This window comes from Mytilus galloprovincialis, chromosome 9 (genome assembly GCF_965363235.1).
Source record: "Mytilus galloprovincialis chromosome 9, xbMytGall1.hap1.1, whole genome shotgun sequence".
NCBI classification, from domain to species: Eukaryota; Metazoa; Mollusca; class Bivalvia; order Mytilida; family Mytilidae; genus Mytilus; species Mytilus galloprovincialis.
Window position 1 is genome coordinate 51203361 of NC_134846.1, and position 23804 is coordinate 51227164.

The following is a 23804-nucleotide window of genomic DNA, read 5'->3' on the forward strand; positions in this document are numbered from 1 at the left end:
GCACAGATCAATTGCCTACTCTTTGTAAGATAGATAACAATACAGGTAAGTATAAACCACCATTTTTTATCTAAAAAATGATTATCTTATTTTTATTTAAAAGTTTACTAGTGATATCACTGTCATTAAATAAATAGCAGTATAATGATTGTTGTTTTCTTTACTAATCTGCAAAACAATTCTATCTATAGTACATTTAACTGATTTTGTCTCTAAACACTGCAAAGTGTTTTTGAAGTTTTTTTTTCAATCGATATGTATAGCTACCTTGATACAAATGTACATGTAGTGAGAAAAATTAATAAATGGAAAACAAACAAATTCTTAAATCTTCGGCTTTGGAGCTCCATACTATTAATATATTTCTCAGCAGCTCAATAAAACATTATAACCTAAATCATGTTCCGGTAAAAAATAAAATGCTTTGAGGTTATTTCTCTTTCTATAACATTAAAAGTGCACATTATTTTTTAAACTAAAAGATGAACAAAATGAAATATTTTTCAAAAACATTTCAAAATGTGAAAAAAAGAAAAACACATCGGAGATTCATTGATTCATTTTGCGCTCCATTTTGAGAGATATTGTAAATGTTCCTGTTTAGTTAAAACGTTTGACCGTCAAGTTATTCAGAACGGAACACTCCTCGGCTGGGAAGACAAAAATGAACTAACCCCAACATTTTACTAGCAAGATTAATTTTGTACCTTCAAAGGTAAATCTCTCTGCTCAGACGCTGTGTAAGCTATGCTCAATATATGCCCTGCACCGAACTTGTTTTTGTCAAAAAGAGGAGTGTACAGTAATACTTATACGCGTACTGAATCTGCAAACGATGACGAAGAGATTGACCAATATCTTTTTTAGTGAAAACTAGAGCTATTGTATCTAGCTTTTTAAAGACAATTTATACAGATTTATATATTACAACATTAGCAAATTTACATTACATTGTATTTTATATCACTTCCATAAAAACGGACGAATCTACACTTTTTTACCAGGATAATCCTACTAAGACATTGTTCATGCATCAAACTGAGCTTCTTTTACACTCAACTAATTAATCAATGCAAGTCACATTTATGATTTGTCTTAACCCTCGCAGTCGCCTCGGTTGACTGATATTTTTTCTGTTATAACTGATCTTTCCGTACCAAATACGGAACATTTGTTTTTCATAACTAGATACTAATTTTCCCAAAATACACAACTTTTTAGTTGCATAAAACACAGATTCAGTGCTTGAAATTTGAAAGATAGAAAAATTATGGAAATAATTTGATAAACATGTGTTTTAAAGTTTAGAAAATAATTCTATAATATACTGTATTGAAAAATGATAAGCAATATGAAAGTAACTGCGTGTAATTAAAAGCTGCATTAATTCTATAACAAAACAAATATATTTCAAATCAATTTTAGAATTCAAATGAAGGAATTATTCAGTACCCTTGGTGTAAAAGCATTTTTACAGGGAGCTATTTCTTTTTAAACAAGATCGCAATATAAATCATGAGCAATTTATATTTTTTATTAACAGGGTATATATCATATGTAGGCTCTGTTGAAATGTTTACTTTTATAAATTGTTATTTGGATTGAGAGTTGTCTCATTGGCACTCACACACATCTTCCTATATCTATCTGTTGAAATGTTAAAGGTTCATAAAAGAAACATCGACTCTTATCTTTTGTCGTAAATTACTCAACCTTGATAGTAAATTTCTTAGTGTAAATCAAGATCTGAAACCAACCGAATTGTTTCTATAGTATCCCCCCTTACCAATATCAATGGGAAAGATGCAATCAATAATCTTTTATTAGATTTGATTTCTTGACAAATACATGCAGATTTTATTAAAAAAAAAACATAGTCAGACACAGATATTTTAATATACAAACATACGACTTTGCTTTTCCGTTCCGTTGTAAGCATTTCGAAGAAGTGAAACGAAATATCTCACTAGCTCGAAGATTCATCCTATTCTTTTTTTAAATGATTTCATAGAAGTCTATCTTTTAAATGTTTGTTTTTAAATAAAATTGAATAGCTAGTAAGATGATAATGCAATTTTCTTATTATCTATAATGTAGGAAACTTAAAGACGAATTATAGTAGTGTATTTCATGACTCCACAGAATCGATAAAGCCTACGTCTGCAAATGTTTCTGATGTACAAGGATCTGGTGAAATATCGACGGACAATAAAAATATCGGTATGATGTGTTAAACATGTGTTAGAAATATGAAATAGTTGAAAACAACATAAAACTGCAAAGCTACTTCCACAAAAATTTATTGTAAAAACAGAAAGACGAAGATAAGGCAAAACAAAGTCACAAAATACTCACTAGAAAATAATTGTTTGTCTTAAACGGTCATTATTTGTTCTTTGGTTTTTATTGTATTATTATAGTTACTAGACAGTTAAGATAAAAGAAATGATTTCTAATTGCATTTTTATTGATATTTATCAGATTCTAATTTGATAATTCAGTATACATATGTGTTTGTTTGAAAAAAAATTATAAGACTAAAGTTTTTCGTTCTTTTTTAACAAACACATGGTTTGTTACTGAAAAAAATATAAAGTTCAGAAATGAATAAAAACAATGATTTGAAATATGTATAATTGTTCTAAAAATTTTGCAATCTTCATGTAATTTTAGATAGGAATTTCAAATTAATTTGAAAATCAAATTATATTAAAATCTGTTTAAAATTTTATTTTGTAGAAGAAATAGTCGTAGTCAATGTTGTTCTTTTTGGAGCGTGCATGTTATTTATACTTCTAATCAACCTGAGGTAATATTTATATGTAATATCAAAATGAAATAAATAAAGATCTACAAAGGTTTAAGTGAAATGAGATAAACTGATTTTTTTTTTAATGTTAAACTAAGTACATCCATGACTAATTTACATACATTTCTCATCGGATTTTGTCTAATGTTTAGTTCGTTGCTGTGTGTGTTACATTTTAATGTTTTGTCGTTGTTCTCCTCTAATATTTAATGCGTTTCCCTCAGTTTTAGTTTGTTACCCCGATTTTGTTTTTGTCCATAGATTTGTGAGTTTTGAACAGCGGTATACTACATGTACTACTGTTGCCTTTATATAAGACACTCAAACCAATCGCAAACAATTATGTTAACATCTACATGTTTTAACGACAACTATAATTAATGCGTATTGCAATGTGGCATTTATTTAATGTGTTACTGTATCAATACTGAGTCTACACCTCATCTTAAAAAGTGAACATGAACAATTTTGGCTTTCTGTTGAAGAACAATTTGTTTTGGTGCTCTTCAATGTCTTATGGGTTGGATTGTTTTGTCTCGAGCTAAACAGTTAGACTTTGTTAGCCACTAATCGAAAAAAGAACGGAAAGACTGATATGTCTTAATTTGTTGACTGAGAAACATATTTCTAGTCAGGTTAAATGTGAAAAATATTTATTATAAATTAGTCATCTGTTATACTAGAGATATTCACATTGTGACAACGAGTTTTGAAAAACAAGAACACGTGCTTATAGTAATTACTCCTTAAAGTTCTTCAGGGCTGTCTTATGTCTAATTATAATCAATTTGAGTACTTGTAGACTTTGGTGTAGACTTGTATAATCATTATAATTACTCGAGATGATTTAAAGCTTGAAATATTAAATAGAAACATGTTTTTTGTATAGTTTTCTCCCTACAGATGTATTTTTGTAGTTACTTTCCGGTCTCATTGACATGCACACCATAACTCCTTGTTTTGTTTTCTGTAGTTCCCTTTGTACAAAACAGTATCGTGCGTTTATATTCACCTTTTTATCAACCACTTAAAAAACTTTGTATTACAGAACAAAAATTCACTACGCATCATAAATAACAATTTATTATACCATTGCCGTTTCGTTTACATGATCTCATCAGTTAAATCATTGATCCTGTAAAATTTCTACTTTACTTTAAGAAAGCGCTTCAATCTTCATTTATGTCAAAGAGCAAGCCAACAATCTCGAAGGACTACTATAAAGAGACATCCAATTGAACTAACAAACAGAAATAGCACAGAAAATGATACAGCGCCCCCGAATGAAAACAATGTGGTGCGTGACAGCTATACGGACCCCTGGGAACTACGTCATAATATTGTTCATATGGATGAACTTTATCAGCAGGATATCATAGATGTTCAAACGGAGGAAACGGAAACTTGAACTTTTTGGACTTTTTGACGTTTCGCACCTCATTGGTGATCATATTTTTGGTAAAGTAAAAAGATTCATTTTGAATTGCGATTAACATTAACATTACAGTACATTTAAACAGTCGTGTTTATTCAAATATTTGTATTTCAAACACCGAATGTGATACATCATTACCTACAAATGTTCCTCTTCTTGCAGAGTGGAGTAAAGAAATTGTTGTTGAGTTTAGGTTAACACTTCTAAGTTCACTACGTTTAATATCTGATCGTTGCATCAATTTGTCAATGATTTTGTTCAATAATCATGTTTCATGAGACTCCTTTAAATCTTCTTCCCTGTCTAAATGAACTTAAATTGATACATATAAAATATTTGCCTTACAAAAATACAAAAAAAGACTAAATATCTTCACTGAATGCCACTGTCTGTAAGTGAGTATAATACCTATAAATAAGTATTTTTGAACTTTTTAAAAACAAAACTTTGTAAAATATTAACCGATTTCTTTTTTTTTTACTATTGAATGGAGTGTTTTGGATCAGTACATATCAAATGTAGAGCATATCAGAACAGCAGTTACTGTAAAGCCTCTTCTTCATTTATAACACCAATGACATGTGTATCCTTTGTCGTTGTATAATTCAGAAGAAACGCTAATGTTTTCCCCTCCACAATCCATGTGGTCTTTCAAATCTTTCAAAGTTGCTTTCAGAAATGAAACAGAAAATACCCGAGTTGCAATTATCGATTGATATGCTATGTATATCCACCCTATACTACTCTTTTATTTAGTTTTTACATGTACTCTATTAAAAGAAGTTTACTTTATAATATTCACAAATGGTCAACGAACTTAGGTCAAAATAGTTTTATTTATACTTTCACAATTATAACAATTCCACATCAGGTGTCATGGTACATGCATATGATATATCCATAATGAATAAAAGGAGATGAGCCTTCAACACGTGTATAAAGTTAACGTTTTAAGTAGTACATTTATAGATAAATGGTCATTACAAGTCACATTGCATAGGTCCTTGTTCCTGACTCGTTCGTGTTCTTGACTCGTCCATGTTCCTGACTCGTTGATGTTCCTGACTCGTCCATGCTCCTGACTCGTTCTGTATAAATGCATGTCTATTGTTAGTTCATCTGTATAGTGTATTCTGTATAGATAAATGTTCATTGCTTGTATTTTGTAATTGCTAACTGTCAATCTTTCTGTACTGATTCATGTTAATTACTTGTTATTATGTAAAGATATTTGTTGATTATTTGCCAATACAGGTTTAATGCTTGTGATTCTGTACATATAGTTGTCAATTATTTACCATTGTGCACAGATACAGGTTCATTGTCGTCATAATGTACAGTACATATAATTGTCAATAATTTGTAAACCTGGACAGATACAGGTTCATTGTTTATTATTCTGTATATATGAAATAATGAAATTATTTGCCATTCTGTACAGATACGGGTGCATTCTTTTTATTCTGTACAAACAATTCTTGCTGCGTAAAATACGTAGATAAATTACCATTGTGTAACAATCTGTACAGATACAGGTTAATTGCTGATCATTATGTGCAGATAATTGTCAATACTTTGTTAATTCGAACATAGATGGCCGGTTCAGTAATTGTTATTCTGTATATAAAAAAAGGCAAAAGTAGCAACCACTGTTTATTGGTTATTAATAATTAATTAAGAGAAATCAAATATAGATCACAAACTGATACAAAGAGGAAAACAATGGAACAACACAAATACTTAACTGCAACAAAAAACAAACGCCAACATACAGAGAAACAGACTGTACCAAATCAGGAATATGACAGTTGTTGTCAATTCGTTTGATGTGTTTGAGCTTTTGATTTGGCCATTTAATTAAGACGTATATCTAGAAATTGATTATGAGGTTCGGTTGAAAACAAATATTTACAACAAAAGAGATTTCGCCATTACGAGTTGGTTGGCCTTTTTTGAAATATCCGTTATACAGATGATATCAGATACGTTCATTATGTCGTAACTATAATCCTGTTCCCTTTTCACTATTATGACCTACCGAATAAAGACTATTTACTGACTTTGTAATACCATGAGCAACACGACTGGTGGAACATATGGAGCAGCACCTGAAATCAATCCAACTTTTTGGTGACGTTCGTGTTGTTGTTGTGATCCTATTTGTGACATTGTTTCATGCATCTTTGTCAATTTCATTGAATTTGATGCGACTGTCGTACAAGTGAGATGTTAAGCGCCATAAAATCAGGTTCAATCCACCTTTTTCTACATTTGAAAATGCCTGTACCAAGTCAGGAATATGACAGTTGTTGTCTTATCATTTGATTTTGACATTTGAATAGGGACTTTCCGTTTTGAATTTTCGTCAGAGTTTAGAATTTTTGTGATTTAACTTTTTTGATAACAAGCACGTAGTATGGTTTTGTCCGTCCATCTGTGTCAGTGTCGTTCCTCCCCTCGATCACGTAACAATATTGAATGTAATTCCTCTATGCATTGGAAAAGTTTTATCTCGGTTTCAATAAGTTATTGCAAGGTCATTTCTCATGAAATCTCCTTTCTGTTACAGCATTTATTTCCTATAAATTTGTCATACCGGACCTATTTCTTTTCAGATTGTATGTTAAATTGATTCACCTCTCAAGCATGTTTGTTGCCGACGTAATAAAATATGCATATGCATTTTCAAGCGTATTGAGGTCAACAGTCGACCTGGCGTAGAGTTCAATATTGATTGCATTTAGTTTAAGCTAGGTTCACACTGCCGACCAGATCAACTCGATGAACCCGATTGTCCACATTTCCACGACCAAACTCAATCAAATTCTTGATCGGGCCTGTTTACGACTTCTACCCGACCGCCATCCGACTGTACACGACCTTAACTCAACCATTCACGACTCCTTAATGACTATATCACCACTCCATCCCGACAACAAAATGAATACTTATTCGATAATTCCGATCAATTCACGATCTTTACACGATCTTTACTCGACTATCTAGACCAAACAAACTATTCACGATCTCAGCCTGATCTCGACCAGACCAGATCGACCTGATCGTATATGGATCGTGCGGGAATTGGTCGGGCGTGCACAATTTTAGTATAAAAACGTCCGATGTTTTTATTCCCCGCCGCGTCGGAGTGGGCATTAAGTGTTACCCTTGTCCGTCCGTAGGTACATTCGTACGTCCCAACAATACTAGTTTGTTATTTAAACTTATTACGCGGGGGAAAAGCCTCCGTAGAAGATGTTTTAGACATAGAGGACATAATTATGCAAACTTTACTTTAAGTGTGTTAGAAACAAATGATTAAAACGTGTGATCGCTGAACAGTTTGTATTGTTAGTGTTAGAAAGACATTCGCTCTAAATAAAAAAAAATATCTGTCTTTGTCTTTTCTCTCATTTTTGTGTGAAACTACGTCAAAAAGTTCGAATGGAAAACACATTGACTGGAAGGTGACTTGCAGTTGTTATTAATAATTTCTGTGTCCTTTTGTGTTCTGTGAGAAGACGTCTAATTGGTAATTGTACCACATATTCTTATTCTATACTACAAACATTCCTGGACAAACGGAAAATACGGACAGACAAAACAGAAAATAACCCATAAAACAGGTAAAATATAATCTTGATGTTCTTATAAACCAACTTTGAAAGATAACTTAGTCATTAGCAGTCTAATAATGAATGTTATTGCACAATTACTTTCATATTTGAACATTGCAGAATTTTCTTCCCTTCCGAAACACCTGAGTTCATCCCAGGTATTGTTGGGTTAGTACGTTTTGCTAAATTTTTAGGTCCCTATGTTATTGTGACTGCTGTTTGTCTTCTCGTCGGTTTTTGTTTTTAGCTATGGCTGTGTCGGTTTGTTTTTGACCTTTGAGTTTGATTGTGCTTTTGGTGTCCTTTGCCTCTCTTTTAAAATGTTACCTCTCTTTGCAAGAGTAAAGACACGTACTGTTCATGGAGGAATATTTGTACAGTTAAAAATAATATTGCCAATATATTTTTGAGGAAGCAGAGTTATGAGAGTTTATCAGATATGCACACATTTTTAGAGAATCGTGTAGCAGTCATGTGTTCTCGTGTATGGACGAGTACAGATCGAAGAGTGGTCGAATGAGGTCGCGAAGGGATCGGGTATTGGTCGAATTGGTCTGGGATAAAATAAATATAGAAGTCGCAGTGATCTGGAAGCGATTGGGCATTGGTCGAGTTAATCTGGAAATGATCGGACATTAGGTAGCAAAAAACAGTTAGGAAACAATATAAAAATTAGCCCTCATAAATTTTACCATCCCCTTTTCATTGCTTTCTTGCAATATTAAGCTTATTATTTGTGTCATATATGTGCATATGTATGGAATCAGAATCTTCCATAGAATTTATATCCAGTATATAAAATGGTAAAATATAGTTTCTTTTGGGTGTATCCATGGCAACAAACTGCATTCATCTGCTATAAAATATTGTAAAAAGGGGGCAAAAGATGTCACATATTTCCCCAAAATTTGGCTAAAAGTAGAATTTCTATCGCCTGAAGTAATACCTTTTCTGAAGCTGTTTACATATATCTTTCAGTTAATCCAATGAAAATCATATGTCTTTCGTCTCATTTTTTTGTAAAATTGCGTCAAAAACTTCGTGTAGAAAAAAAGTGTTTGTAAACATTACATTAATTTCTGGACCGGTGACCGGTCTAGCTATGAAAATACGGAAAGTCAAACAGAAAATAGTCCATAAAACAGGTTAAAAATAATCTTGAGGTTCTTATAAACCATCTTTGAAGACTAAATTAGTAGTCAGCTGTCTAAAAATGAATTTTATTACACAATAACTTTCATATTTAAAAAATCCACAGGGGCCAAAATGCGAAACTAAACTCCTAACTATGTATTGCTACATGTACCTTAGTCGAGTAAAGGTCGAAATGATCGAGTACCGATCGGTAATTTTTTGTATTTCGACCAAACTCGATCTCTACACGATCCTTTCCCGATCATTTCGACTCAACGAATTCTCGATCTCTTCTCGAGTGACTTGCTTCTCGATCCTTACTCGAATGTTTTTGACATCACGATTGTTTTGAACATGTTTAAAGTTGACCACGCTCATCACGATCTTGAAGACCTCACTACGACCGTGATACGACCTTACTACGAGATCGCACTACGATCGTCAAAATTTGTATTTTTTTCACAGATCGTAGTGCGATCGTGGCCCAGTGGGACTGCGGTATTATGGAATGACGGAATGGCAGAATGACGGGATGAAGGACAAGTGTGAAACTATATATATGGCCTCGACCTAAGTCAACGAGACTATAGAAATATTTGCCTACATGTACATGTATTAGATATAGTCTTTTCATTCACGAAGCCGACAAAATCTGATTTACATAGCGGAAATAAAAAGTAATATTTTTATATTTTTCTCTTATTCTTGGAAGAGCAATTTGTTTTGATAAAATAGGAGTAGTGTCATAATCTCTTATGCACCCAGTCAACCTTGTGTAAAGAATACCCAGACACAGTAAATTATGTCGCCTGTTTATCTAATTCTTAATGATAATATATCATAGTTTTAATTTTTCTATAATGTTAATATTAGCAAAATTACATATAAAATCTGAGTCTTCTAGCAATATAAATCAAAGAAAATCACAAAAAACTAATAGTTTTTAAAATATGCATTGTGAAAAAGCCGAAATTATTTTATTATTTTTTTCCATTATTCTCCACTAATTTTATAAATAGTATATCTGACCTCTTTTGTAAGATGGATAAGTTTGTAAACATTTTACAGGAATATATAATGTCATGTGTAAATTATTTGACAATTGCCAGATTCCGTAACACTTTCAGCAGATTATTATTTATTCACAGTGATCCATAGTTATGGATTTAGAATTTCATTTTCTCTCTCATCGAATTGGTACACCTTATCACTTCTTTTGTATTGTAATATGAATTGTTATTATATCTTGTTTTTTTTTTAATTAATCGCCAAAACAGGAACTTTAGCTGATGTATGTAAATTTTCAAATTTTTACTTAAAAATTATAATTAATACTTACAGGTTGCTTCCTTGGCGCCATTTTGCATATTATGTGGTATCATACCGGAAACACGTGTTATGTTTTCGCAATATTTTTTTCTAAGTTTTGAATTATGAATTATGAATTATGAATTATGAATTTTGAATTTTGAATTCTGAATTTTGAATTTTGAATGATCCTTCTCGGCTTTCGTAGTATACGTCTTATGCTTACTATAAATTATAAATAAACTCATCATACATACCAGGATTGAGCCCAATACATGCAATACGTGCGTTTCGTCTACAAATCTCCTCAGTGACGCTTGAATCTAAAAAAAAGTTTAAAGGGCAATATAAAGTAAAAATGATGAGCATTGAGGACCAACAATTTCTAAAAGTTTTGCCACATACAGCTTACGGAATCTAACATTGTATTATTTGCAAATTTACTTTAAAGTCTTATAGAGTCATTTCAAACATCTGAACCAAAGCGTTCCAAAACAATTAGGAAATTCTGGAATAATTTTTGCCACAATTATAGTTGGTTTTCGTGCCAGTATAAGAAACTTTGAAGATTTTTTACGTGCGGATTGTTATGGCATATCGTTTGTTGCTGGGGGGTCAGCAAACTGTCTATTTACTGCAGCGGTAATACGAATTCCTTTACATTTTTTTTGTTGCAGATACTATTGGTCATCAAATGAATTGGGCCAATGCTGTCAAATATTGTACAAATTTGAATACAAAATTGTCAAAAGCAGTTGGTAATTCATCATCAGATGTGTGGTCAAGATATTTTCGTTTCAAAAGTTACTCACTAGATACTATAGCTAGTAAGTTTTAAAGATTTATTTAATATATTTATAATCCGTTGAGTCATGTTTACTTTTTTTTTCACTAGAAAATGATTTTTTTATGCCTGATTACTATTTTGTTATTGAAAACAGTTTTGACTATTATCATCATACTGAAAATACATAATAGTACATTTGATAAATCTGTTGCATCTAAAACATCTCGTTTAATTAATAAGTGCATTTGTTCAAATGAAATAATAACTTGTTTGAAAATTGATAGATAACCACACAACTTCACATTTGAACTAGCTCACAATTAGAAAAGTTAAATAAGTATACGACAATAACAAGTGTTTAAACATAAGTTGGTAACACAATAACCAAGGTCTAGCATAAAAGAGAACAACCTTTTAAATATGAAATATAAATATATGGGTACGGGAATATTGTCATTTGACAACAGGTTCCTAGACTGTCACATGCACATACAAAAGTATCGGAATTAAACATAATTGTAAGCTTTAAAAAGTAGGAACAATTCCACTATGGTATAAACTGAAAAACATGATTCGTTCAAATAAAATTTATGTAAATTAACATAGCCATATCAAAGTAGTTTATGTTTATTAACTGATATTCGAAAAGCTTGACGTATATCCTATAGCAGAGTGGTTTTATTATTGCTAGTGCTTTGTTGTGATCAAGCATATATAAATTGCATCTAAAATATTTAGGATTCACTATGAAACTGATAATAAAAAAGTGTGAAATTAACACGTGGACATAAACAATTAATAATTCAAAGACAACTGACAACTCTTTAGATAAACAAACGGCGAAAAGGCAAACAAGTCCACAAAACAACATTTAAACACAATAAGGACTGTGTCCACACGAACCCACCGAATTTTATTAGTGCTCTAAGATCGATGCTACAAAAAGGTAATCAGATCCTACTATCTAGTAAGTGGAATTGTGTTCTCCGAGAATAAAATTCTGATTCCCAATTTGAAGAAAAAATATTAATGTAGTCAAGCAGATTACAAAAACAAATTTCTGTATCCTGATTTTCCCAATAACCTTACTTATGTTAAATTTCAAAAACATAATTTGTTGTATAGCGTCGAAACACAAAAAAAAACTTCTGACTCAGACAAAATAGATATTATTTGCATCCACTCCCTTGAAGTTAAATAGTTGCTCCCTCAAGTCGAAAACACATAACTATCGTATGATATCCACCGCCATTACATAGGGAGGTAATTTACCTCACGAAGACATGGGTTTGTTAATTTGACGTCTTTTTTGTTATTATTGCAGACAATGAAAGACGAAAATGTCTAGCAGTATCTATAAACAGAAACAAAAGATCAAACAGTGATTCAAACAAATGGAGCCATTACCAATACAGGAATTGTTCAGAACTGCTTCCCTTTATTTGTGCGCGTGATATTAATATGTGTATGTCTTGTGTTGATTTCAACTGTTAAAATGTCCTTTACGTCATCATAGATTGCCTTCAACTAATATGTGTATGTCTTGTGTTGGTTTCAACTGTTAAAATGTCCTTTAAGTCATCATAGATTGCCTTCAACTAATGCGCTTCGATCCAAACAATCAACCATCTTTTTCCTATCAGAATAGAAAATAATCATGGTGGTTTGAATTTATATTAATTTTACCGTGGGTTGGCCATTTATGCTACATAGTTTACCGCGAGCGATTTTAAATAAGATATAAAGAGGCAAACATATAAATGGCATCTACAGAAGGTTCAAGATCTTGAAGTGTTAGCAGTTCCCGAACCGATAGTTGTGTTCTGAGAAAATTGCCCAGAATGGTTGTCTAAAATGTCTTATTCATTTCTTCCATCAATTCAAGTATTTTATCCATCTTTCCCACAGACTAAACGTTTTTCTTTGTTTTCAAATTTACATGCAGTGTTAATTGTTAACCCGAAGAAATTGACAAAGAGTTAGGTTCCCGAAAAAAGTATAACCGAAAAATATTTATATTTTTTTTTCTCTGTTTAGTTTTGTATGATTGACTTATATTAACAGCATTTCATAATTGTTTTCATCGTTCCAAACTATCATATTCTGTTCGACAGGTTTTCTTGAAATAAAATTTCATCATGCCTTAAGTTATAAAAGATAACCTTTAATAAAGAAATGTTTAACCTTAAAACGCATTTCTCTTTGTTTGTTGTAAATTAAATTCCCATTTCGGTATGATTTTAGCACAATACTTTCATACTACAGTCTATTTGGTTTAGAATGCTCTTCAACCATCAAGGTTCATCTTCTAATTGATTTGATATTCAAACTTTTGTAATCGAACTGCACTGATGAGTTTTGTATAGCATACAACTCACATCTTACTTATGTCAGCCTAGTTACTTTGATGATTTTATACCATGACTTAATATATCTGTGAATAGTTATCAAAAGTACCAGGATTATAATTTTATACGCCAGACGCGCGTTTCGTCTACATAAGACTCATCAGTGACGCTCAGATCAAAATAGTTAAAAAGCCAAATAAATACAAAGTTGAAGAGCATTGAGTATCCAAAATTCCAAAAAGTTGTGCCAAATACGGCTAAGGTAATCTGCTCCTGGGGTAAGAAAATCCTTAGTTTTTCGAAAAATTCAGTTTTGTAAACAGAAAATTTATAAAAATGACCATATAATTGATATTCATGTCAACACCGAAGTGCTGACTACTGGGCTGGTGAAACCCTCGGGGACGAAACGTCCACCAGCAGTGGCATCGACCCAGTGGTGTAAATAGTTATCAAAAGTACCAGGATTATAATTTTATACGCCAGACGCGCGTTTCGTCTACATAAGACTCATCAGTGACGCTCAGATCAAAATAGTTAAAAAGCCAAATAAATACAAAGTTGAAGAGCATTGAGTATCCAAAATTCCAAAAAGTTTGTGAAGATATATGTTACCGTTACAATGTGCTTTCAAACAAATTAGAATTGTTCGAATGTTATACCGTTGACTGATAGATTTTGATAGAGAAAATAACTTACTTTATTGAGTTCAGTTGTTTATATGTTTTCCTGGGTTTTTTTCTCACTTTTTGTTTGCTATTAAATACTATTAGAATGTTTGTAATCGTAAACGGAATCTTTGGTTGGTATACATATACTTGTTATTTCAACGTGCTTTTACGACAAACAGTCAGTTATCAATCGAATACTTGTTGGTGAGGTTTAATGGAAGGGTTTTGACTACCTCTATTTTCATGACAATAGCAACTCCAATAGTAGATTAATACTAAATGTTTTGTTCTTTTCTAAACCTTAACAATCGGACTTCCTTGACAAAAAAGTGAATTTGACCTTTTGTGATTAAATATGACTCTATTAAATTAACCTTCTCCTTATATTTCATTTTTTCAGAGTCGTACATTGAATTGGGGCTTATTTGTAATTATATATAAACAATTGTTTTATAAGTGATGAATTCATATTTTTTCACGATAAGACGAATCCAATCTCCGATGTACAGCAATATTCAAAAACAAGAATTTACGGCCAATTACCTACAAGTTCAGACCCTGTTCAGATCACTTGCATGTGCTATGTAAGAATGAATCCGATGCAAGTGAGTCATAATGATTTTTTTTAAGGATATCAGTTTTTGGACAAACATTTATGGAAGATATGCACATATATGGAACTTGTATATTTTGTTGGAAACATAACAAAAATGCACATCAATTTTTAAATGGTATATTATTAATGGTACTAATAATAAATGTCACTTCTACATATGCTCGTTTCGACAAAGAATATAAAATAAATACGTTGATTATGATTGCAAGTATGATATCCATCTAAGAACAAATAAGGTGAACATAAACAACGGTAGTTCCTGTGCGGTCTTCACCAAGGAGAAAATCACATTACAGGATAGCAGGTTATATAATGCCTCGACATAACAAACCATTAAATAATTCAATGAGAAAACTCTAAGCCTGAATCATGTATAAAACATCAAAATACCATTCGATATAGAAATGAATGACACCAACTTAATAACAGGCTCCTGAATTTGGACGTTCCGCAAAAAATTCGATTCTAAAATATTAGAAAATTCAAAACTTCAAGTGTTGAAGACTTATTTGGATTAAATTTACAATCTGTAAAGCTGGGGTCACACATTCACGATTTTTACTGCCGTCCTTGACAGGGCCATTTCCGATTAAAATTTGTCAAAAGTCTGATCAAGATCCTGTGAATCGTGGATGGAAATTCGATTTGTTTCTTTCGCCAGGTAAAATTCGACCGAGTCTGTCACGACTGCGTCCCGATTCTACCGAATGTAATCCGACAGAGATCAGATAGTGACAAGACAGTGAACCGACGCTGACGGAAGTTATCCGTTCGAAAACTGTCTGCATAATCGGGATGATCAGGTACTGTCGGAACGTAATCCTATCACGGTCCGCTCTATCGCATTGCAAACGTCTTTTTCTGGTCTCAGTCGTATTGTATTCTGTTATTGTTGGGACTTCTCCAGATCATTCCCGTTCCACAGGACACAGAACATTGTTAGGAATTCGATCCGATACAGCAGAATCTGTCACGACATAGGCACAATTGTAATCCGACTAGACAAAATCGGCTGAGTTTCCCCGAATGTTACGGGACGCACCTAACTGTCGGGGTGCTTTGCTGAACTATTCAGACCCTTCCCGACCAGTAGGAATCTGTTACGAACTAAAACGACTGCGTTCAGACAATAATAGGACATTCCAGATAATTGAGGATACTAATCCGACTTTTTCACTTTTCGTGTCGTATCGCTGTCTGATCTCAAACGGGAGCAATAATCGGCAATGTGTGAACCCCGCATTACCAGTGGAAAGCACTAATTTCAAATACATCAATTACATTGAGTTATTTTGTTTATCAGGCCAAGATCAATCTGCCCTGAAATTTTCAGATGAATCGGACAACCAGTTTTTATGTTGCTACCCTGAATTGATATTTTTTATGAAATTTTGCCGTTTTTGGTTATTTTGAATAATATGAGGCAGGCATTACCTGTGAATGGGGACGAAGTTTGTATGAAATAATTTTTTTTGTAACTAAATATTTGTTAAAAAAAACACCCGGAAATACCGTAACGTTTCCGATTTTGGTTGTGTCGTTAGGGATTTTACTTGTGACGTAATTCAAGTTATGACGTCATGTTCAATATAAAAAAAAGAAATGCAATGCATCAGATATCGTTTATCCATATCAAAGACAAAGAATTATTAAAAATGAAATATTGGTATTGTGTTCCTTGTTTTCCTACATTTTACTAGACTAATCAAAGTCTCACAGCAAAAAGACCGGAAGAAGGAAGTAGATTTCTGCGTTCTGCGCAGATCCGGAAATTAAAAAACGCGACAAATAAAAATTGAACGATTTATAAAAAATGAATATTTTTGGAGATTTGTTTTGCACTATAAAATTCGAATACTTATACACACAGCAAGTGCAATGCAGATAATGATTATTACTTTACTTTTTTTTTGTTTTTTTTTTTGTGTAGGGCCTACACATTTTGAATCTTAACAGCGGAATATATTTAGTAAAAACGTATGTTTTTCTTAATGTGTCTGCGTAGCGTGCGTGACATACTCGCAAGATTAAAAAAAAAGAAGTTATAAGGTAGCACTCCACAGTTAGGTGTGTAGTTTCGCATTTTGGCCCCTGTGGATTTTTCAAATATGAGAGCTAGTGTGCAATAAAATTCATTTTTGGATAGCTGAGTATTAAAATAGCCTTTGTATTGGGTTTATATGAACATCATGATTATGTAATGTATGTAATATAGGCTGTTTTCTGTATGACAGTCCGTATTTGCATGTACCTACCATACATTGGTCCGGCAATTATTGCAATGTTTTTTTCCAACTTTTTATCGCACGAACTTTGTGATTGGATTTTACGAAAAAATGAAGCAAAAGACACCCATTTTTTATTTGATCATTAGGAAGATTTTTGAAAACAGTTTCTAAAAAGGTATCACTCAAAGGCATTGAAATTCTAGTTTGATCAAAATTTTGGGGGGATATGTGACATGTCCACCCCCTTTTTGCAATATTTTATGGTAAATAAATGCAGAATGTTGCCATGGATACACATAAAAGGAATTAATTTTCACTCTTTTAACTTTTGAAAATCAAATCTATGAAATATACTGATTACATACATATGCACATGTACAACACAAACAGTTAGGTTAATGTATTAGAAATCCAGGAATAGGAGATGATAAAACATTTGGTGGCTCATTTTTAATTTTATTTTCTAACTGTGGAGTGCTACCTAAGGTTGAGCAGTTAGTCGAAATACTGTGTTAATTTGAATACGTAAATGTATTTTCCGAATTGACAAATTATCTGCGTTTTGTAAGAAAATAACGGCCAGCGCATTTCGTTAAAAGCTTTTTAACATATAGATTTTTCCTTGGTTTTCCTGTTTGAATGGTTTAACACTATAGTCATTTTAAGGGTCTTTTATAGCTTGCTGATCGGTGGGAGCCAGGGCACCATGTTGAAGACCGTACTTTGACTGTAATATGGTTTTTTTTTGTTCTTCCCAAGCCGTAATTCGAACTCATGCATTACTCTCATATAAATTTAAATTTTTGAGTCAAATGAATCAATAAAAATCAATCAAAGTTCATTTGTATATTATTAAATTGACGAAATAGAGCGAAGGAGAAATATTCATAGGACTATATATATACTAGTTTACTATAAGATCATATTTACAAATACAAATCACTCGACTGTTTACGTCATGTCAATTAAAACAAATGTTAATGATATATAAGGATTAGATATACTGTTCCGAGATGATACCAAAAAACGAAGTTGGTACGTTTGTTTGAGTTAAATATCTTTATCTCTATTACGAACAATAAAAAGAGTAATACATATATGGGGAGGAATATACCAATCCTGTGAATCAAAGTACATAAAAAATATAATTATTTTTTATGCATTCAATTTTAGAAAGCGATTGACTCTACTAGTACATGTCAAACAGCCAAACAGAAATTTAAAGGGAATAATATCAATGAAAATACAATGGTGCAGCTATAATGAAACTTGGAACTAATATCGTTCATATGGATGAACTTTACCAGCAGGATATCATAAATGTTAAAAAAAATTAGAAACTTTAAAGCTTTTATATAATTTATAGATGAAAGCAATTGTATTTTTATATTGAATTTTCTAAATTTAAAAACTAGATTAAAAAAGTGTCACTTCCTGATATTGATTCCATGTGTTTAACCCGTGTTTCCTGTGAAAACGTTAGCAGAATCATGTAAATGAAACGTTGTAAAAAGTGACCAACTTTATTTTATGCTATTACTTTTTAACTTTTGATACAAATACATTTAGTAGTTAAACTGGTCAAATGAATACTAAGTATGTAAGAAATAATGATCGAAGTCTCTAATACTCCCAAATATAAAATATGTACTTCCAATTTTTTATTGACCAAGTGTTTAACAACATATAGGTACATGTATAATCAATATATACTAAATATAGACTACAAAATATACGATCATGACAAAACAGACAGAAGTATTAAATACACAAAAAATAAATACATATAAATATAATTCCAATCTAAATAGCAAATATTTGTAACAAATGAATTACAAATCATCTTACTGAAAACAGTAATTTCTGAGCTTCAGTGCTCTAAATATATATTTGCACAAGTCTTTTACATTAGTAGTGCTTAATACTTGTAAAAGTTTTTAAACAGATGGCTTACGCCAATAATATGGTTTTACCAAACATTCACGAAAATTTGAATATAATGGACATGATAAAATAAAATTGATGTCATCCTCAATATCATCAATACACAAAGTACAGGTTCTAAGGTTTCTGTTTACATTAGAATACCTTCCCTTCTCTGTAGCTAGATTATGTGATGACAATATAATTTAACAATACACTTTTTATAAATTTCGGGTATGGGTTTACACAAATATGACTGCAAAGAAAAATTTGATGTCATATATATATATATAAAAACATTTTGATGAACTTTCTAAAGTAGCATCAAACTCTTGTTTGACAATATCACAAAGTCTCTGTTTAATAATAATCATAATATGATCTTTACATAAAGAGTTTTGTGAATACCACAAATCATTTAAACCAAGATGGAATAATTCCTTTCGTATATTACAAACCCAGTTATTTTTTTCATTTGGATTCTTTAAACACATATCGTATAAATAATTGTAACAATCACGTAGTATACAATTGTTATTATTCAATACTTAAATGCAATATTTAAATATACGTAATTTCCTGGTTACTAACATTGGAAATCTTCAAAGTTCATAATAAACCATGACATTCAATGTACTTGTTTTAACATTCAAAATTCTTTTACAAAAATCAGTATGTATCTTTTCTACGTCTTGCACTTTATGAAACCCCATATTTCAGAACCATAACATAGAATACTACTCACATATGTATCAAATAATGACAATAATGTGGCATACTTAAATGAAAATTGTCTAATATTACTAAATAAACATAGCGTTTCTACCTTGTTCTGCAACTTTTTTTTGTGCAACAGCAAATTTTCCATTAAAATTAGGAACAATACCTAGATTAGTAAATTTGTTAACAATATCTATTTAAAAATCGTCATAAAATCATGTACCTTCATTCTTTACTAGGCCAACATTACTAAAAAATACAATACGGTTTTGTCAATATTTACAGTTAATTTCTTTTTCTTGGTATAAATATACATTTGCATTTAACATCTCTTGCAAACCATCTTTGGTTTCCGAAAAAATGACCATGTCATCTGCATACATTAATTAAAATAAACTTAATTCGTTCAACTCTACAGCTTTACAACTATTGTTTATAAACTCCATATCACATCATTAACATACAAAGCAAACAAAATGGACGATATTACCTCCCCTTGCATTAAACCAACATTATTTTTTAAAAAAGTCTGTATAAAACCAATTTATTGTAACACATAATTTGACATTTAAATACACAGACTTAATAAGAGACAATAATTTTCCTTGTATACCAATTTAAGACAATTTAAACCATAAAATTCATTCGATCAATAGTGTCAAAAGCTTTTGTATAGTCAACAAAACAGCCATACAGTTTCTTCTTTTCTGACAGTGTTTTTGAAATAATACTTTGCAGAGCAAAAATTGCACCAACAGTGGAAAGTTCGTTTCTAAATCCAAATTGAGCATCAGTTATTGTATTATACATGTTTGCCCATTTAATTAGTATATTGTTTATAATGTGTGTAATAAGTTTGGCTAAGCAACTGACTAGGCGTACGCCTCGAAATTAATTCGGGTCACTTGGGTCATCGCGATTGAAGACCGGTAACATAACTGCAATAGACCGTGATTCTGGAAAAGTCCTGAAACCAATATACCATTAAAAAATTTATTAAACACTGGCATCAACATATTCTGGAATTCGATGAAATATTCATTCAACAATCCATCAATACCATGACTCTTACTTCTCTTTAAACAAGATATAGCATATAGTAGTTCTTTATTAGTACGTAATAACACAATCTAATTCCTCATATACCGGTATTTCATCATTATTTGCATTTCCATTTCTTGAATTTTCCTCTGAATTAATTTCGGACGCTATTCGTTTAAAATGATAAAAAAAATCCTTTCCCGTAGCTTTAGGTTTAACTTTACGCTTAGATAAAAAAAATTCTATGGAATAGTTTAGGATTGTGTCTCTTTAGGCTTTCGAACATATTTCCTTGTTGCTTTTTATAATTCTGTTTCATTTTTGCTTCAAGTAATTTATAATTTTGTTTTGCTGTTACCAAGTGTGTAATATACTTGCTATGGTTAAACACATTTAGACATATTTTAAAAAGATTATACCGACGTTTACATTCATCATTTAACCGTGATTTGTCTTCAATCACAGGCATAATTCTGTTCTGTTTTTCCTAGACGTACTCACTTTTGGCCCAATTTTAAAGTATGGAGACATGATTCCTTTTAAAAATTAACTGAAGACGGAAACAGTTTTATCTATGCCATCCTGTGATTCAAAATTTAAATTTTCACACTATGAGTTGAGATTGAGACAGTTCTTCTTTGCCTTGAGATTTGTATTCATCCCTCCATTTAAAATTTTTCTTTCAACTGTAGCAAGCAGTATGATATTACCGAATGACTTTACACAAAATATAAAAACTATGATATATAACAATATTTGGAATGAAAAAAGAGATTTGATAAGAAGAGATAATTTGTTTCAAAATTAAACTGAAGGTGAAATGATTTGAATAGATACTTATATATAAACAGTTTAGCTCAAATTGAATTAGAAATACCGTTTTAATAACCAAGACGAATATAGAGAGTATACGTTTTATTGAAAAAAATATCATCACAAAAGTTCCAGAGTTTTGTCAGCAGGTTCATGTAATAAAGACCTAGAGAAAGGTTAATGAAGAAAAACATACAAAAGCCTACCATGTCTTGGGAAATAAGGAAACAAATGGTATGCACGATTCATGTCTGTCATATTTTTTTTTTATTTTGTTGTTATAAATTAAGCGTTTGTATTCTTGTTTACATTGTTCGATTTTGTCCATGTCGTGGTCTTGTCCAGTCGACTGTACGATATGGGCTTTTCTTGTTGTGGAAAACCTTACGTTTAACCATAACTGTTTATATCCACTTCACTTGTACTCTGGTGAATAGTTGTTTTATTTGCAATGATACCACATCTCCTCATTTTTTATAATAATTGTTTACTATTCAAAAACTAGATACATTGCCACAACCTAGTTAGTGAATGATTTAATAAACATATTTTCAGACTTAATACTGAGTAAACTTAAAAATAAAGACAACTGAATTGCTGAACTAACAAATCTGAAGAAATCTATTCCGAAACAGTGGACTTATATCATCAAAAACACACCATCTTAAAATATCAAAAATAGATAAATTAAAATAAAAAAATAAATATCATCAATAAAAACACCTATTCAAACACTAATTAATAATGACCTTTAAATTTTATACTATTATTCCACCAAAAACAAAAGGAATACAAAATTCCGTTGGCTTTTGAAATGGAAATCACATTTGAAAATAGCATATTTAACCCTGCATATGAAATATTGAAATTTATCTTTACATTTCTAGATGATAATAGACATAAAATAATTAGATGTAAACTGCTACATTATATACTTCCAAGTAATAGACTATTAAAAACAATGGCATGTATTAGAAAAAGATACATACATACACTGTTAAGATTTAAAAGACAATGATCATTTCTTTCTCAAATCTTCACATTTTTTATCCTTTTTGAAGGATGCACAACAAATTATCGAGAAATTAAACATTGGAAGACATGTTATTAATCTGAAAAGTATAGTTTTATACATACAGTATATGTTAACTGGAGATCTAATGGGGAACAAGCGTGAAGTTGTTCTCCCTTCGTCTCACGATAAAAAGGTTTTCGCAAATAGGTTTTGTGATTTTTTTTTCTTGGAAACATTGCTACCATTTGAAATGAATTATGTGCATAGATCGGCGAAATGTCAGGCATTAAAATTTAACTAACAGCATAAAAAATTCAAAGGCGAGCAATTACCTAATGCAACTTTATCGCCTGTTACTACGAACATAGTCATGTCGTTGACTATATCGACAGTTCCTTAAACTTTTAAAGAGGCAGATTTGCGGTCATCACTAAAGAAAGCATACCTAGACAAAGAAGTTCAAAAAAATTACCGCCCTTTTGAATTTTGATGGAACTATACTAAGTGAATCTACCTGTGTTCGAAATCTTGGAGTTTTTCTCGATCAAACCCTAAGCATGCAGACAATAACCAAATCCTGATTCCATTAGATTCGCGACATAGGTCACATTCGATTGTTTATAACGGAGGGCGCTTGAAAAACTCTTGTATGCTCTCTTGTTACGTAGCGACTTGATTACGGTTGTGCTTTAATGTATGGTGTGAATGCCTCGAGTCTTTCCAAACTTCAACGTGTTCAGAACACAGATGACAGACTAGTTACCCGAAAAAAGAAGTTTGAACATATAACCACAACACCTTTGACTCTTCATTGGCTACAATTTAAATTCCGATACCAGTACAAACTGTTGCTTTCGGCATTCAAAGCCTAGCATGGACTTGCACCTTCGTATCTAAATGAACTAATACATTTCTACCGTCAAAAAGGACATGACTTGCGCAATGCAAAAATAATAGTTTCGGCAGTATGATATATAGTTAGAACTTAACCTTATAATAATACATCTTTATCATGTACTATATCATGTATATAGATAGGGCAATATCTATATAGATAATGAACGTGCATGTGTATTTATACATCAAAAATTAACATTCTGAAAAGACTACAAATTTCGTTATGTTTTAATTCGTTGATGAAAAAGATCGATATGTGTGCCAATGTAAACAATATTTAAAGATTTGAGATAAGATAGACTTTACTTATAAATTTGTTTAGAGGTTTAGTGAATTTATATGAAACACATAGTGATTTTTGCACTTTCAGTACATTATGACCGTAGGATGTGATATGTTATTTTTTTTAAAGTACAGCCAACTTTAATAATCAAATATGTGT

General features: G+C 31.4%; 1 long non-coding RNA gene across 1 annotated transcript; it reads left to right on the top strand.

Annotated features, from left to right (window-relative positions):
* Nucleotides 1–2114: 2114 nt before the first annotated feature.
* LOC143046962 (uncharacterized) lies at nucleotides 2115–4240 on the top strand. The gene is made up of 3 exons (XR_012969330.1): nucleotides 2115–2220; nucleotides 2740–2809; nucleotides 3971–4240. It is a non-coding gene; the product is annotated as an uncharacterized LOC143046962 (long non-coding RNA).
* The last annotated feature ends 19564 nt before the right edge of the window (nucleotides 4241–23804 follow it).